At 41.3% G+C, this 17565-nt stretch overlaps 1 protein-coding gene across 9 annotated transcripts in view; it reads left to right on the top strand.

Annotated features, from left to right (window-relative positions):
• Positions 1-569: 569 nt before the first annotated feature.
• The window catches only part of IST1 (IST1 factor associated with ESCRT-III), a 31035-nt gene continuing 14039 nt past the window's right edge, over positions 570-17565 (top strand). Inside the window, exons 1-2 of one of the 9 annotated variants that reach the window (XM_024735472.1) lie at positions 570-853; positions 9411-9491. The gene's annotated coding sequence lies outside the window, so the exon portion shown is untranslated. Of the gene's footprint in view, positions 959-9410; positions 9492-17565 lie in introns of all 9 variants that reach the window. The other 8 variants (XM_024735466.1, XM_024735468.1, XM_024735475.1 and 5 more) reach the window with 8 other exon arrangements.

Raw genomic sequence — 17565 nt, 5'->3', positions numbered from 1 at the left:
GGCAGCAGGCGGGGCTTCCCTGGTGGCGAAGTGGTTGAGGGTCTGCCTGCCAATGCAGGGGACGCGGGTTCGTGCCCCGGCCCGGAAGGATCCTGTATGCCACGGAGCGGCTGGGCCCGTGAGCCATGGCCGCTGGGCCTGCTTGTCCGCAACGGGAGAGGCCACAACAGTGAGAGGCCCGCGTACCGAGGAAAAAAAAAAACAGCGGGTCAGGAGTAGTATTAAGAGTGCTTAGGAGAGAGGGTGGGTGGCCTGAGGGAGGAGTGCTTAGAGTCAGATAAAGAGCTGTGTGCTGCCAGAGAAGGGTGGAATCCTGCTCAGCAGGTCATTTCATGAAAGGAAACGCAGGAGGAATGCCTCCACGGCGAGTGGAGTCGAGCGAAGACGAGAGCAAATCTCAGAGACTAACTCAGGGAGTTTGGGAGGCGGTACTGGAGCCGGTTTTTCCATATACTGGAACAACGCTAAACATGGGCGCGGACTCGGAAAACAAGCATCCTCCGCCAGCCTACCTGCGGCCGGGGAAACACCAGCGAAATACAACGAGCGCCCCAGCAGGTGACTCTGAAGACGTCACGTGCATTCCGCCGCCGTCCGTGCCTCCGCCGCTGGAAGTAGTCCCCGGCTGCGCCAGCTCCGAAGGGAGCTGGGCGGTGGAGCCCGGACGCCCTCGGGGCGTGAGTCCCGAGCGGAGGGCGCGCAGCCAATCCCTGAGAAGAGGGCGTGGCTAGCTCGGCCCCGAGGATCCCTCCGCCCGTGCTCACTGTGCTGAGTACTTGTTAGCCGCCATTTTGGATGCTGAGCCTTCTTCCCCAAGTCTGTCTCTTCCGTTTTCAGGTCCGGATTTGGTCAGGTGAGTGTGGCTTCTTCAGCGCCAAGGATCTTTGTTTTCCCCCTCACACTGCGCTCCGGATTTAGAAGTCCCTAGCCCAGGATTCAGAGGACCTTGAGGTGGCAGGTGAGGAGAAAGAGAAGGATCCTGGATGTGAGGGTCGGGCTGGAGGTCGGGCCGGAAGGGCTGTGGCGCGGAAGGCCGCCCAAGGCCGGGCCCGGGGGCGTGGCAGGGCCGCAGGCAACTTGGACACCGTTGGTCCCGAATACTTGACGCCGCCAAACTTTGTTGTCCTCTCTGCACAGAGGCGTTACTTCCCCGGGGCGGAAACGCCGCGGCCTGGGCTTCGGCACCCGTCAGGGACAGGGCCGGGCTGGCGCTCTCGGGGACTCCCTTACCCGGTCCCTTTTGGCCCAGGGAGACTTCGGTAAGGTTGTGTCCCCGGTGCCTGCGGGAGTCTGTTCGCTTCCGAGCCCGGCAGCCTCCCCCCGGGCGGGGCGGCCTCCTGGGAAGGTACCTGGGGGCCCCGGAAGAAACTGCGTTTTTCTTTAGCGGAAGCAAAAAGCGATCTTTGGCCCCCTTTCGCAGACCCCTGCCTGTCTGATGAGCAATCTAGTGAGGAGCCTTGTAGCCCTGTCCTTGCCCCCTTCCTCTTTCTGTTCTCATCGCGCCTCTTCCGCGGTGCTGGAGGTGAGAGGACTTGAAACTCGACCTGCATAGTTTTACCGGGATCGGGACCGAAGAGTGTACGGTTTAATGATTAGGTAATAGGAGAGGCAGCGACTTCCACTCTCTGAAGTAGTAAGATTGAAATTAAGAGCTGGTCATAGTTTTTCTATTATGCTTGCGTATTCATTATTTTTTATTACGAACATTGCAAACAGGCAAAGGTAAAGACTGTAATGAATTCCCTCCTAATCCAGCTTCAACAACGATCAGTTCATGTCCAATCTTGTTTCGTTTATACCCCCGTTGTGTATTTATTTAATAAAGTAATAGTTGATATATATATGTTTCCTCCCCCTCCCCCCTCCCCCCCTTTGACTCCTTTACCTACGGAGAAATTTCCACGGGAAATTTTGTTTTTACAGCTTCCTCAGAACCTCATCTTCTGGGATAGGAGGACTTAGTAATATCCTTTTATTAGAGGATAAAAGATTGTTTTGAAACCTCAATGTTAGTATTACATTTTAAAGCCACCCAGTTTCTCAAGTTTTCTCATTTTTAAAGTAGTGTTATTCTGTCCAAATTGTTTTCTTTCTTCCTCTGCTCCTGTGCCTCTGGCTTCTCAATGATAGGAGCGCCAGAATCCCCAACTCTAGTCTACTTATTTAAGCTCTCATTCCTTTAAAATCCGAATCAATTCCCAATGATGTGTAGTTTCTTTTGATTTAAAAATAAAACTAGAAAAGAGTGTAGTCTAATGAAGTAATTTAAAATACAGGAAAAGTAGTATGCACATGAATACTAACTTCAGCATTATTTTATATAGCAAATATAAAAAGGTTGAGGAATTAAGTAAAAATGATTACTCAGTGTGGCATTAGGCAGCCATTTAAAATAAGGTTTTATAGGCTGTAGCAGATATGCTGTTAAGTGATATAAGGATTCACTAGTGATCAGAGTCCATCATTAACAACTTTGTAAAAATATGCCTTAAGAGAAACTGTTGGTAAAAGTATACCCAAAGAATTTTTTTTTTTTTTTTTTTTTTTGCGGTACGCGGGCCTCTCACTGCTGTGGCCTCTCCCGTTGCGGAGCGCAGGCTCCGGACGCGCAGGCTCAGCGCCCATGGCTCACGGGCCCAGCCGCTCCGTGGCATGTGGGATCTTCCTGGACTGGGGCAGGAACCCGTGTCCCCTGCATCGGCAGGCGGACTCTCAACCACTGCACCACCAGGGAAGCCGTACCCAAAGAATTTTTTGTAATTTTTTTAATGTTACTTTTATTGAGAAACGAGATAAAGATCCTTTTATAATGCCTACACATTTCAGTATTTATAGCTCCTTCCAGAAAATCTTGATGGTCTCTGAATTCTGAAGCCTGTACTTTTGTTGTGAGTTATACATGATGCTAATGGTTTTGTGGTTCTTCATTTTATTAAATTTTCAATCTTGATTAGTTTGGTCACTGGAGATTTGATTATAGTGTGAAAATACAGTAAACTTGGCATTCTGTAAATGAAATGGTTTTAAGAATTGGGCTATATTATCTTGGAAATGCTTTCTAGCTTGCTTGTACTTTTATGTCACATCTTCATGTCTGCAATACCTAAATCATACCTAAATCTGTTTACATCACTTATTTTATAAGAAAGAAGCATTCAGGATAAATAAAATAATACATTTCAAATACAGAAGTTTTCCTGTGTACTACAAAATATCATTCTATCCACTATTGACTCTGTTGCCTCCCTTCCCAGCTTGGTGATTTTGGAGCTACAAGACTCTAAAGTTGGTTTCTTAGGACATGAGGGTCTGTTTTGCTATTTCTAGCTAAGTTTTCAGGATTACTGCCTCTAGGCAGCTTCACTAATTTGGCTAGCTGGTCTGAGCTGCAGCAGTCTTTCCCTTCTCCCCCCAAGTAAAATGAGGAATGAGCCAGTCCATGGTTTTACATTTTCCCTTATTCAGGATGGAGAGATTATCCAGTTTTAAAAGGCTCCTGGAGCTGAGTAATAAAAGAGGGACTAGATCAGTTTGTTGTTCCAATGTTAAGGTCTGGGGTAAAGTGAGGGATCGGAAAGAGCCAAGAAGGGAACATGAGGTTGCTGCCCAGTGTGTGACATAATGGTGTTACACTAATAAAAACAGTAGTTAGAATACTGAGAAGTAGATTTGCAGTCACTAGTTCATAATCCTTTTATAAGGTTTATGTTATAGTTGTTTATGTATCTTATAGTTGTTTTTGTGTCACTTGTCCCCATTAGATTGTGAACTCCTTGAAACACCAGGGTCACATCTTACTTAAATGTCTCTTGTCTCTGTTGGCTTAGCACAGTACTTGATAGAATAGCACTCAACACATGTTTGGTGAGTGGATGAGTGACAGTAAAAATGTTGAGGCACAAAATGATCTCAGAATAACCTCTAAATCAGAAGAGAATTTTAAATTAGGTATTGGACAATATTAGTATGTGGTAATGTATATATATTTGTTTTATGTGTGTAAATGTTTGTATATGTATAAAACAGTAACTGTTTACCAGAACAGTTTATTAACTTTTAGGTTTATTCCTAAAATTAATATTCCTAATCTTGTAAGATACAAAGTTTATGGTAGTTAGCTTTGGAAACACAGGTTCAAATCCTGAAATGTGGGAATTCCCTGGAGGTCCAGTGGTTAGGACTTGGCACTTTCACTGCTGGGGCCCAGGTTCAGTCCCTGGTCGGGGAACTAAGATCCCTGCAAGCTGTGCTGCAGCCCCCCCCCACCAAAATCCTGAAATGGTAATTAAATTGATCTTTTGTATTAGATAAGTTTTGGGTCTGATGATTTTTAAAATATATTGGTAATTATTTAGGACCTGTGCCCCCTGCATTGGAAGCATGGAGTCTTAACCACTGGGCAACCAGGGAAGTCCAGGAATCTAATTTCTGAAAGTTGAAAATCCTTAGAACTCAAGTTGACAAAGTGTTTTGGCAAATTATTTTCCTTTCCTTAAATCTAAAACAAAACTAGATTCTGTAAGTTTGTGAAATTCAAAAATCAGTGTTATTATTTCATTAATTTTTATTATTTATTTTTGGCTGCATTGGGTCTCCACTGCCGCACAGGGGCTTCTCACTGCGATGGCCTCCCCCGCTGTGGAGCACGGGCTCCAGGCGCGCAGGCCTCAAGCCGTGGCTTGCGGGCCCAGCTGCTCCGCGGCATGCAGGATCCTCCCGGACCAGGGGTCGAACCCGTGTCCCCCGCATTGGCAGGCGAGCTCCCAACCACTGCGTCACCAGAGAAGCCCCTAAAAATCAATGTTATTTTTAGTTAAATTTCCACTAATTAACATGATGAATGAGTGACAGCTTTGTACTAAGTACTGTAAGGCAGCGTGAGAATAACAGTGGAACCTCAGAAATAGTGTTTGCCTTCAAGAAGAGCTATACTGATGATATACAGTTGAAATCCTCCAATGAGGTCAAAACAGTTAATCAAAAAAGTTAAAGCAGGGGAAAAAAGATACAAAGCATACCTTTAACGTTTTATTTTAACCTAAGACACATACAAAATTCCATTTAATAATGGAGTGTAACCTTTAAAAATGGTGAATCACTGTATTGTATATCTGTAACATATAATATTGTGTACATCAACTATTCAGTTTTTAAATTTTATTTATCAGCTGATCTTTAGATTATTAGACCTTTTCTTTGAGTATCGGTTTTTTTTTTTTTTTTTTTTTAATTTCTGGCTGCATTGGGTCTTTGTTGCTGCGTTGGGGCCTTCTCTAGTTAGCGGTGAGCGGGGGCCACTCCTCGTTGCGGTGTGCGGGCTTCTCATTGCGGTGGCTTCTCTTGTTGCGGAGCACCGGCTCTAGGCGTGCAGGCTTCAGTAGTTGTAGCGTGCAAGCTCAGTAGTTGTGGCTCGCTGGCTCTAGAGCGCAGGCTCAGTAGTTGTGGTGCACAGGCCCAGTTGCTCCGCAGCATGTGGGATCTTCCTGGACCAGGGCTCGAACCCGTGTCTACTGCATTGGCAGGCGGATTCTTAACCTCTGTGTCACCAGAAAAGCCCAGAGTATGGGTCTGTTGACTAGAGTTTATTTTATTTTACTTTATTTTATTTGTTTATTTTTTGGCCGCGCCTCTTGGCTTGCGGGATCTCAGTTCCCCAACCAGGCATCGAACCTGGGCCACAGCAGTGAAAGTCCGGAATCCTAACCTCTGGGCCACCAGGGAACTCCCTAGAGTTTATTTTAACAAACGTTTATATGGTGCTTATTGTGTACATATGTTCTAGGCGCTGTTCTAAATGCCACAATTTTTTTTTCTTTTTTGGCCGTACCGCAAGGCTTGCGGGATATTAGTTCCCCAACCAGGGATTGATCCCAGGCTCTCGCCAGTGAAAGCACAGAGTCCTAACCACTGGACAACCAGAGAATTCCCTAAACTCCACAGATTTTCATTTAATCCTCATACCAGCCTTTTGAGGTGTGAGGGTTCATGTAAATATTTGTGCTAATTTTCCTTAAATGTTTAACAGAGAAGCTACCTGGGCCTGGATTTTCTTCTGGAATGGTTCCTAATTTTATATTCAATTTTTGTAATGTTTAGGGGCAATTACATTTTCGACTTCTTTGTGTCAGTTTTTGTTTTTGTTTTTTAAATTGAAGTATAGTTGATTTACAGTGTTGTGTTAGCTTTGGGTGTACAGCAAAGTGATTAAGTTATACATGTATATCTCTTCTTTTTCAGATTCTTTTCCGTTATAGGTTATTATTACAAGATGTTGAATATAGTTTCACTTTGTGTCAATTTTGGTAAATTGCGTTTCTAACAGATTTGTTCGTTTTGTCTCATGGTTGAATTTATAGGTGTAGATTAGTAATAATGTCCCCTTCTAATGTTTGTAGGATCTGTAATGATATCTGTATCTTTCCGTCCTGATACTGGTAATTTGTGTCTCCTCTCTCTGTCTCTCTCTCTTCCTCCCCTCTCTCCCTCCTTCCTCTTTTCAAAAGAACCTGCATTTGGTTTCATTGATTTTCCTCTTTTCTGTTTCATTGGTTTTTGCCTTGTTTTTATTGTTTCCTTCTGCTTGCTTTGGGTTAATTTTGCTCTTTTTATTGTTACTTGTGGTGGAAGCTTAGATTACTAATTTGAGACCTACCTTCTTTTTTAAAATAAAAATTTATTTATTTATTTATTTTTGGCTGCGTTGGGTCTTTGTCGCTGCGCTCAGACTTGCTCCAGTTGCGGTGAGCAGGGGCTACTCTTCGTTGCCGTGCGCGGGCTTCTCATTGTGGTGGCTTCTCTTGTTGCGGAGCACGGGCTCTAGGTGTGCAGGCTTCAGTAGTCGTGGCACGTGGGCTCTAGAGTGCAGGCTCAGTAGTTGCTCCGCGGCATGTGGGATCTTCCTGGACCAGGGCTCGAACCCATGTCCCTTGCATTGGCAGGCGAATTCTTAATACTGCACCACCAGGAAAGTCCCGAGACTTTTCTTCTTTCCTAATGTAAGCATTTAGAGTTGTAAATTTTGCCCTAAGCACTGTTTTAGCTTCATCCACAAATTTTGGTGTTATATTTTAATTTTCATTTTCTTACAGTTTAAACCTTTAAAAATAATTTCCACTTGAAACTCCCTCTTTAACATGGATTATTTAGAAGTAATGGTGTTTAATTTCCAAGTGTTTGGAGATTTTCTGTTATCTTTCTTGTTACTGATTTCTGGTTAATTTCCATTGCAGTTAAAGAACATACTTGGGGTGACTTAAGTTCTGTTTAATTTGTTAAGGTTTGTTTTGTACTTCAGGATACGGTCTATATTCATGAATGTTCCCTGTGCTTTGCTGTGTTGAGTGGAGTGTTCTATGTAAACATCAGTAAGATACAGTTGGTGTTCAGTTCTTGTATATCCTGATATTCTGTCTACTAGTTGATGAATTACAGAGGGAAGTACAGTTGAAGTCTCCAACTACAATTAGGGATTTGTTTCTTTGTCCTGTCCTGTCTTTTCTTCTTGTATTTTGAAGCTCTGTTGTTCCCTGAATTCACTATTAGTATTGCTACATTTTCTTGGTGAAATCACCCTTTAATGATTATATAATATTCCTTTGTATCCCTGGTTTTCCTTGCTGAAGTCTACTTTAACACTTCAGCCCCTTCAGCTTTTTTTTTTTAAGTTGAGATATAATTGATCTATAACATTTTATTAATTTCAGGTGTACAACATGATTTGATATTTGTATGTATTGGGAAATGATCACAACAGTAAGTCTAGTTAACATCTGTCACCATACAGAGTTACAATTCTTTCTCTTTTGATGAGAACTTTCAAGATTTATTCTCTTGGGAGTTCCCTTGCAGTCCAGTGATTAAGACTCCAAGCTTCCACTGCAGGAAGCGTGGGTTCATTCCCTGGTCAGGGAACTAAGATCCCACTTCCCACATGCCATGCAGCACAGCCAGAAAATTAAAAAATAAAAAAGATTTATTCTTTTAGCAACTTTCGAATACACAGTACAGTATTAACCACAGTCACTACACCACATTGTACGTTACATCCCATGACTCATTTATTTTATAACTGGAAGTTTGTAACGAAATGGGTAGAGGGGGTCGAAAGGTACAACTTCCAGCTTTCTTTTGATTAGTGTTTGCGTGATCTAGTTTTTTTCATCCTTTACTTTTAACCTACGTACATTATTGTATTGACGTAGTTTTTTCTTGGCAGTATATAGTTGGATCATTTTTTGAACCATTCTAAAAAGTCTAGTTAACATCTGTCACCATACATAGTTACAATTCTCTGTGTTTTGTGTTTAGATCATTTCTTTTTAATTATGTAATTATTAGTATATTTGACTTTAGTTCTACCATTTTATTATTTGTTTTGTTTTTCATTTCTGTTTCTGCTTTCCTGCTTTCTCTTGGGTTATTTGAACACTTTAGTATCAAATTTAAAATCTGTCGAGTTTTTTAGTCTAGTTTTTGATATAGTATGTTTTACTGGTCATTCTAGGGATTACAGTGGATGTACTTAACTTTTCACAATTTACTTAGAATCAGTATTTTATCACTTATTGTGGAATATAGAAACATATAGGTCCCTTTGCCCTGCCCCCCTTAATACTATTATGTTGTGGTTATCTTATGTATTACATTTACATACATTGAAAAAAAACCCATCAGACAATGTTATTAGTTTTGCTTTTAACTGTCAAATACAAATTTTTTTATTTTGGCCATGCCACTTGGCATGCAGGATCCCCAACCAGGGATTGAACCAACGCCCCCTGCAGTGGAAGCGCAGAATCCCAACCGCTGGACCGCCAGGGAAGTGTCCCTCAAATACGTTTTAAGAGACTCAAGAGAAGAACCATCTATTACATTTACCCAGATATTTGCCATTTCTGTAATATAAGATATAAATACTTGCCATTTCTTCCTCTTTTTAGTTTTCCAAGTTTTCTTATTAATTTTCCCTTATCTGAGAATGACTATTTCACCTTTATTTCTGAAGGATATCGTCTCTGGATATAGAATTCTGGGTTGACAGTTCTTTTCTTTTGGCACTTCTTTTTGGCCTCCATTGTTTCTGATGTGAAATCTATTATTTGAATAGGTCATTTATTGGTAACATGTTTTTCTCTGACTGCTTTCAGTATTTAAAAAATTTGTCTTTAGTTTTCAATTTGATTAAGATGAGTACAGGCATACATTTCTTTGGAGCTCTCTGAGCTCTTTCAGTCTGTAGATTTATGTTTTTTGCTAAATTTGGGGAGTTTTCAAAAGTTTTTTGGTACCAAACTGTTTCTCCCATCCTTTTGGGATTCTGACAGTGCAAACATTAGGTCCTTTGCTGTTTGTTCTACAGATATCTGAGGCTTTGATCACTTTTTTCAATGTTTTTTATCTCTGTTTTTCAGATTGGATACGGAGTATTGACCTATCTTGAAGTGCATTGGCTTTTTCTGCTGTCATTTGCTTTCTGCTATCCAGCTCACACAGTGAGTTTCTTACTTTTGATGTATTTTTCAGTTTTAAAGTTTGTTTCCTCTGGAATTCCCTGGTGGTCCAGTGGTTAGGACTCGGTGCTTTCACTGCCGGGGCTGGTTTCCACGCAGCCAAAAAAAAAAGTTTGTTTCCTCTTTATGTCTTTTGTTTCTTTACTGAGACTTTCTGTTATTCATTTCAAGAGTAATTGGCCTTACCTGTTGCAGCGTTTTTTTTTTGTTTTTGTTTTTGTAATAAATTTATTTATTTTGGCTGCGTTGGGTCTTTGTTGCTGTGTGCGGGCTTTCTCTGGTTGTGCCGAGCGGGGGCTACTCTTCGTTGCGGTGCGCGGGCTTCTTGTTGCGGTGGCTTCTCTTGTTGCAGAGCATGGGCTCTAGGCGCACGGGCTTCAGTAGTTGCGGCATGTGGGCTTAGTAGTTGTGGCTCGTGGGCTGTAGAGCGCAGGCTCAGTAGCTGTGGTGCACGGGCTTCGTTGCTCCGGGGCATGTGGGATCTTCCTGGACCAGGGCTCGAACCCGTGTCGGCTGCATTGGCAGGCGGATTCTTAACCACTGCACCACCAGGGAAGTCCCCTGTTGCAACGTTTTTTTAAAAATTTTTTTTATTGAAGTATAGTTGAATTGTTGCAACCTTTTTATAGTAGTTGCTTTTTTTTGCGGTACGCGGGCCTCTCACTGTTGAGGCCTCTCCCGTTGGAGAGCACAGGCTCCGGACGTGCAGGCTCAGCAGCCATGGCTCACGGGCCTAGCTGCTCCGTGGCATGTGGGATCTTCCTGGACCAGGGCACGAACCCGTGTCCCCTGCATCAGCAGGCGGACTCTCAACCACTGCACCACCAGGGAAGCCCTATAGTAGCTGCTTTAAAGTCTTTGTCAATTAATTCCAACATCTGTATAATCTCAGCATTGATGTATGTTGATTGTCTTTTCCATGAGTTGACTTTCCTGGTTTGGTGTATTTCACCCACTCTGTCCACACCAGGGGGTCCCCTTTCTGGTTTCTCAAGGCAGGACTAGAGAGCTTCTCTTGATATTCTTCCTTTCTCTGTCAGTGCTCACTTCTGGGTTTCAGGCTGCCTTGCATCTAGGCCAGGGAATATAAGAGGGAAAAAAGTGATAAACTCACTACCACTTTATTGGCATACCAAATTCTGGTCTCCATCCAGCTTCTATTATTTACTTTTCAGAATTCTCAAAGAGCTGCTCCATACGTGCTCTTCAGGATTTATAGCTTCATTCAGTGAAAGGAATGCTGAACCTAGAACCCTGTTCTTTACTTCTGTTTTTTGAGGACTATTCATGTTTTTCTAAGTATAGCTAGTTCATTAATTCTGATTTCTGGATAGTATTCTGTCATGTTTCTGTGACATTTTATCTGTCTTCTTGTAATGGACACTTAGCATTCCTCCACCTCCTTACTACCACAGAATCTGTATACATGTGTCTTCATGGTCTTCTGTACAGATTTCTTTCAGGGTATATGTCCAGGAATGGGATTGCTGGATCCTAAGGTATATGCATACATTTACCATTAAGATATATATATATTAAAAAAAATATATATATATATTATTAAATAGTGATAGACTAATACTGCTAGAATACTGATAGATGAATAGAGTATTATTTAACCTTCAATGGAAGAAAACTCATGTGCTACAACACGGACTATTGGAGTCTACTAATATTAGTACTCCATTGTGTGTGTATATATACACACATGTATATCCATTCATCTGTCAGTGGACAGATTGTTTCCACCACTTGGCTATAGTGAATAATGCTGCTATGAACATGGGTGTGCAGATTACATTACTTTTTTTTTGATTTTTTTTGTTTTTTTTTGTTTTTTTGCGGCACGTGGGCCTCTCACTGCTGTGGCCTCTCCTGTTGCGGAGCACAGGCTCTGGACGCGCAAGCTCAGTGGCCATGGCTCACGGGCCTAGTCGCTCCGCGGCATGTGGGATCTTCCCGGACCAGGGCACGAACCCATGTCCCCTGCATCGGCAGGTGGACTCTCAACCACTGTGCCACCAGGGAAGCCCTACGTTACTTTTAAGAAGTAAGATTTGCAAGAGATGTCTTGAGGATTAATCTCAATTGTCTATGCCTTTTTGCCTATTTCATATAATTCAGTACAATGGGATATTTAGTGTCCTGCAGAATCATAGGGTTGAAACGGACTTTAGAGATTATGTTGTAAGAACTTAAATTATATTCACTATACCGTACTTATTATTGTAGAAAGACCATTTAGCTTCAATTTTCTAGCTTGGTTAACTGAAGTCTTAGTACAGTGTAAATTTGAGGTTGCTTTGGTAGATGTAGGTTCTGGCTTCTTTGGTCTTGTGGAAAAATAATAGTCTTTGGGCTGGATACTTTCTGTTTCCTCCTCCAGAGCCACATACCATCCTTTTCCCTCTGATCTACATCCCTGGAGGCTCATTCACGCGTACCGTGTCTGTGGGCCCCTTTGCTTTCTGGCTTCCAGTTGAAGGGTAGATGGATTGGCAGGAGGAATGAGGGCTAGGTATTTATTCCCCCTGCTGCTTCCCTTCCAGGTTGCTGCAAGTGGTCTGCATACCTCTACCAGTGATTCCTGTCTGGTGGCCCTTTCCATATAGCTACCCTCTCCAGATTCTACTTCCTCATCTTGCCCCTTCAGGCCTAGATGTGTTAATGGTTCTGGGGCAATTCACTGTCCTTTTCTCTAAGTCTTACCCACACCTTTGTAAGTAGTCTCTCTTCTTTTTTTTATTCTTCTAAATGTCTTTATTGTACCTCACAAATATTTCACATTATTTAATTGAGATGCTTACAGAAATAGAGTATATTTCTATCATTGATCAGTGAAGTTCCTTCAAACCCTCATTGTCTTTATTTGTGCACAATATACTCGATATATTTTGTGGGTTTTTTTGACTCATTTAGAAGGGTTAAAAGCAGCAAGAACTTAGGTTTCTTTCCATTACATGCAAAAATCAATTTTGACAGTGATAAACTGACTACCTTATGGATTCTAAATACCACTTTTAGATTCTGATCTCCCATATAGCTATCTATTCCCCTAACCAAATGAATAATCTGCATTTTATTTTATTTTTTTCCCTCACTAACATTAATTATATTATTTTAAAGATGGAATTTTGATAGGATTAGGGGCTAATAATGAGTATGTGGTACCTCACTTTTATTGTTTTTTTTTTAATAACAAAGTGAATCAGTTATACATATACATATGTTCCCATATCTCTTCCCTCTTGCGTTTCCCTCCCTCCCACCTTCCCTATCCCACCCCTCCAGGCAGTCACAAAGCACCAAGCTGATCTCCCTGTGCTATGCGGCTGCTTCCCACTAGCTATCTACCTTACGTTTGGTAGTGTATATATGTCCACGCCTCTCTCTCGCTTTGTCACAGCTTACCCTTCCCGCTCCCTATATCCTCAAGTTCATTCTCCAGTAGGTCTGTGTCTTTATTCCTGTCTTACCCCTAGGTTCTTCATGACATTTTTTTTTCTTAAATTCCATATATATGTGTTAGCATACGGTATTTGTCTTTCTCTTTCTGACTTACTTCACTCTGTATGACAGACTCTAGGTCTATCCACCTCATTACAAATAGCTCAATTTCGTTTCTTTTTATGGCTAATATTCCATTGTATATATGTGCCACATCTTCTTTATCCATTCATCCGATGATGGACACTTAGGTTGTTTCCATCTCCGGGCTATTGTAAATAGAGCTGCAATGAGCATTTTGGTACATGACTCTTTGAATTATGGTTTTCTCAGGGTATATGCCCAGTAGTGGGATTGCTGGGTCATATGGTAGTTCTATTTGTATTTTTTTAAGGAACCTCCATACTGTTCTCCATAGTGGCTGTACCAATTCACATTCCCACCAGCAGTGCAAGAGTGTTCCCTTTTCTCCACACCCTCTCCAGCATTTATTGTTTCTAGATTTTTTGATGATGGCCATTCTGACCGGTGTGAGATGATACCTCATTGTAGTTTTGATTTGCATTTCTCTAATGATTAATGGTGTTGAGCATTCTTTCATGTGTTTGTTGGCAGTCTGTATATCTTCTTCGGAGAAATGTCTATTTAGGTCTTCTGCCCATTTTTGGATTGGGTTGTTTGTTTTTTTGTTATTGAGCTGCATGAGTAGTCTCTCTTTTAAAAAATATTTATTTATTTATTTGGCTGCTCTGGGTCTTAGTTGTGGCATGTGGGATCTTTGTTGCGGCGCGTGGGATCTTTACTTGGGGCATGCGGACTCTTAGTTGCAGCATGCATGCGAGATCTAGTTCCCCGACCAGGGATTGAACCTGGGCCCCCTGCATTGGGAGCTCGGAATCTTAACCCCTGGACCACCAGGGAGGTCCTGTAAGTAGTCTCTTTATTAAAGTCTCACATTACCCAGATGTGGATACTGTGTGTTTCCAGCTAGGACCCTGATTGTTAGACTCCTTTAAAGGGGCACTGTGATTTTACTTATTTTTGTAAATTTGAACAAATACTATTACTGAATCGTAAGATTAGTAATTTAGGTTTATTTTTATCTGCTTTCTACAGTAGGTTTACAGTAGGGTGTTTGGGGGAGGGAAACTCCCCCACACATTCCCAGCCAAAAGATTAACAGTGAAATACAGACCTCACTTCAGTGTTTTCAACTTCATTCGCAGAGTTCGATTTATATTTGCAGCATAAAATATTTTTAAGCTCCTATTTCAGAGAATTTTAGCACTTTCTTCTTCAGAGTCCCTATTCTTATGATTGTTTGGGTTCCTTTCTTTTCCAAGCTGTTTCATTATGGTCCCAAACTAGCATTTGTGGATGCTGACCCATTTTAGGCAAATATGTGAAATAGAGATGTCTTTACACCCTCCAGAGTTTCTTCATGTTGCTAAAGCTACCCCTTATTACCTGTCTCTTCCATTAACACTTTTGTGTCTTTCAGTGTCTAGCCACTTTAGATACCTATTCTGATAAGTTGATCTTAATGTTTACTGATGAGTTAACATTTTGCTTTTCTAAGGAGGCAAATGAATTTATTTATATCATTCTTTGTCTTTTGATAGAAATTCCGAATTATATACTTTCTGAGGTAGATTTCGTTTTTAGTGTTAGCTTTAATGTTAGTTCAAATTCCTTGGATTTGAAAAGAGTTTTACATATTGGAAAAACAATCTGTTTTTGTTTGTTTTTTTAGTCTAGCCTTTGTCTTTACATATGTGCTTTTTTTAAAACTCAGAATTTGGAGTCATCCTGCATATATAGTCATGCTTTTAAAACTAATATCATTAATAAATAAGTTAATAAATGCTTTTTATTTATTTATTTGGCTGCGTTGTGTCTTCGTTGCTGTGTGTGGGCTTTCTCTGTATGCGGTGAGCGGGGGTTACTCTTCATTGTGGTGCGCAGGCTTCTCATTGCGGTGGCTTCTCGTTGCAGAGCATGGGCTCTAGGCTTGCGGGCTTCAGTAGTTGCAGCACGTGGGCTCAGTAGTTGTGGCACACAGGCCCTAGAGCGCGTGGGCTTAAGTAGTTGTGGTGCATGGGCTCAGTAGTTGCCGCGCGTGGGCTCTAGAGCACAGGCTCAGCAGTTGTGGTGCACAGCCTTAGTTGCTCCGTGGCATGTGGGATCTTCCTGGACCAGGGATTGAATCCATGTCCCCTGAATTGGCAGGCGGAGTCTTAACCACTGTGCCAGCAGGGAAGTCCCAGTAAATGCTTTTTAAAAAATATCTTAGTGGCTACTTAAAATTCCATCGTAAATATATATAATTTAACTAGTAAGAACAGTATTTCATTATTCATATGGTTCATTATTTCAATTTTTTGGTCTTAAAATGTGCCGATAAATACTCGGACTCTCAACCACGGCGCCACCAGGGAAGCCCCATGATAAATATTTTTGTATAAAATTCTGTGCATGAAGCTCTGATTATTTCCTTAGGTTAAGTTTCTAGGAGTAGAATTACTAGGTCAAAATGTATATGTTTTTAAGGCTTCTGAAAATAAAGTACAGATATGACTAATATTTTGTTTGCAAGTATTGACGGCATCTGATGATTATAGACTTACTTAAGAACCACCGAGAAATCTTGACGTTTTTCTGTCATAACTGTATCAGACCACCAGTATTGTTATCGTTTATCTGTGAGACGGTATCCACTGAAGAATTCAAATCCCATAATAATAAACTCCAGAGAACCATTATTTCTTTGTGGCCCTTACTGCAGTTGTTATTTTAGTTACTGATGTGTTAAGTTTCTCTAACTAGACTATAAACTTCCATAAGGGCAGTAACCGTGTCTGTTTTTCCTTACCAATATTATCTCCAGGGCCTGTCACAGTATAGTAGGCATTCAATAAATATTTGTTGAAGGGGGTTAAAAATATATATTGTATCACAATTGTTAGTACCAAAAATGATGTAGCACTGTATGATTAGGATTGTTTAATTGGATTTTGAATTCAGATGCACTTAGGTTTTATCCTTAGCTCTACCACTTAGTTGCTGGCTGATCTTGGGCAAGTGCCTGGTAGAGTAAATGTTAGTGCTAGTTACTGTTTCCATGGCTGTTTTTCTAATTCCCATCTATCTCTGGTTATGAATACCTTCAGAATAGGAATACTGTATGGATCTAGTCAGCACCAGAACCTACTATAGCACCTGACATCATCTAAATAATTTTTGAATTGAAGTTTGTTTCTTTTTTTGTTTGTTTTTTTTTTTTTTTTTGTGGTACGCGGGCCTCTCACTGTTGTGGCCTCTCACGTTGGGGAGCACAGGCTCCAGACACGCAGGCTCAGCGGCCATGGCTCACGGGCCCAGCCGCTCTGCGGCATGTGGGATCTTCCCGGACCGGGGCACGAACCCGAGTCCCCTGCATCGGCAGGCAGACTCTCAACCACTGTGCCACCAGGGAAGCCCTGAATTGAAGTTTTGAATTTAGGATTATGAGACATATGGCATAAGCTGTAATTAATACCATGCTTCAGCTGTACTGAACTTGTGTTTCTCACAAAACTTCTTGTTCTTTCTAGTACCTGGATTTTACACACATCACTCCCTCTGCCCAGGATAGTCACACCCTCTTTTTACCTTACGAATATCTTGCTTGTCCTTCAGGACTTGGCTTAGGCTTTTCCTTCTAGAAAGAATCCTGTAACATCCCTGAGCAGGTTGCATGTCTTTTCTCTAGAATAGGTTTTTTAATCTTGACACTATTGTCATTTTGGGCTGGATTTTTTTTTGTTTGGGGCGGGGGTGTTGTCCTGTTCATTGTAGGATGTAGGCAGCATCCTTGTATGCCTACTATATATGCTAGTACCATCTCTTGAAATCACGACAAACCAAAATGTCTCCAGTCATTCCCAAATGTCCCCTCTAGGCAAAATCACTTCCAGTTGAGTACTATTCTAGAATTCTAGTTCTTAGCAAATAGTAATGTAGTTGCCAGATATTCTTAGCTGTTTTTTTTTCCAATAGAATGTTAAGTTCTTTTGATCACAAGGACTGTGCCTTCTAAATTTTTTTATCTCCAGCATCTAGCCATTGTCTGTCATAGAGATAATCAGCAAATATTTGTTAAGTGGATTGAACATAATTTAGTATTATCATGGATCCCAGATATTTACCATTGTAAGCTGGGACTTGGGTTAATTATTAAATGAAGTATAAAGGATTCTGCAGGCAGTTTCACAAAAGGAAAATACATCTGATGTTTTCTGTTAGTGGTTTATGCACAGGCAGACATACTATTCCTAGTGTTTGTCCTTACATTGGGTATGTTTTTTGGTTTGTCTGTCCTTCGGTTACTTTGTTAGGCCTAGCTTTTGTTTGGATATTACATGTTTTGAAGTTCAGGTCCATAATTAATAGAGAGAAATAGTGCTGTCTTGATACAGAGTGCACAGTGGTCAATGCACAGTGTTATACCCTAAAGTCTTATGGGTGGAGGGAGTGGTTTTGTTGACTTTAACTCTGCTGTTCAGTAAAAGTCTTAGTAAATAATAGCCTTCTGTTGTCGAATTTTATTTTATTTTGCTTTTCGTTCTTA

This window comes from Neophocaena asiaeorientalis, unplaced genomic scaffold (assembly GCF_003031525.2).
Source record: "Neophocaena asiaeorientalis asiaeorientalis breed wild unplaced genomic scaffold, Neophocaena_asiaeorientalis_V1.1 scaffold40, whole genome shotgun sequence".
In the NCBI taxonomy this organism is placed as follows: Eukaryota; Metazoa; Chordata; class Mammalia; order Artiodactyla; family Phocoenidae; genus Neophocaena; species Neophocaena asiaeorientalis.
The sequence above is the reverse complement of the archived record's forward strand: the minus strand, read 5'-3'. Positions and strand labels throughout refer to the sequence as shown.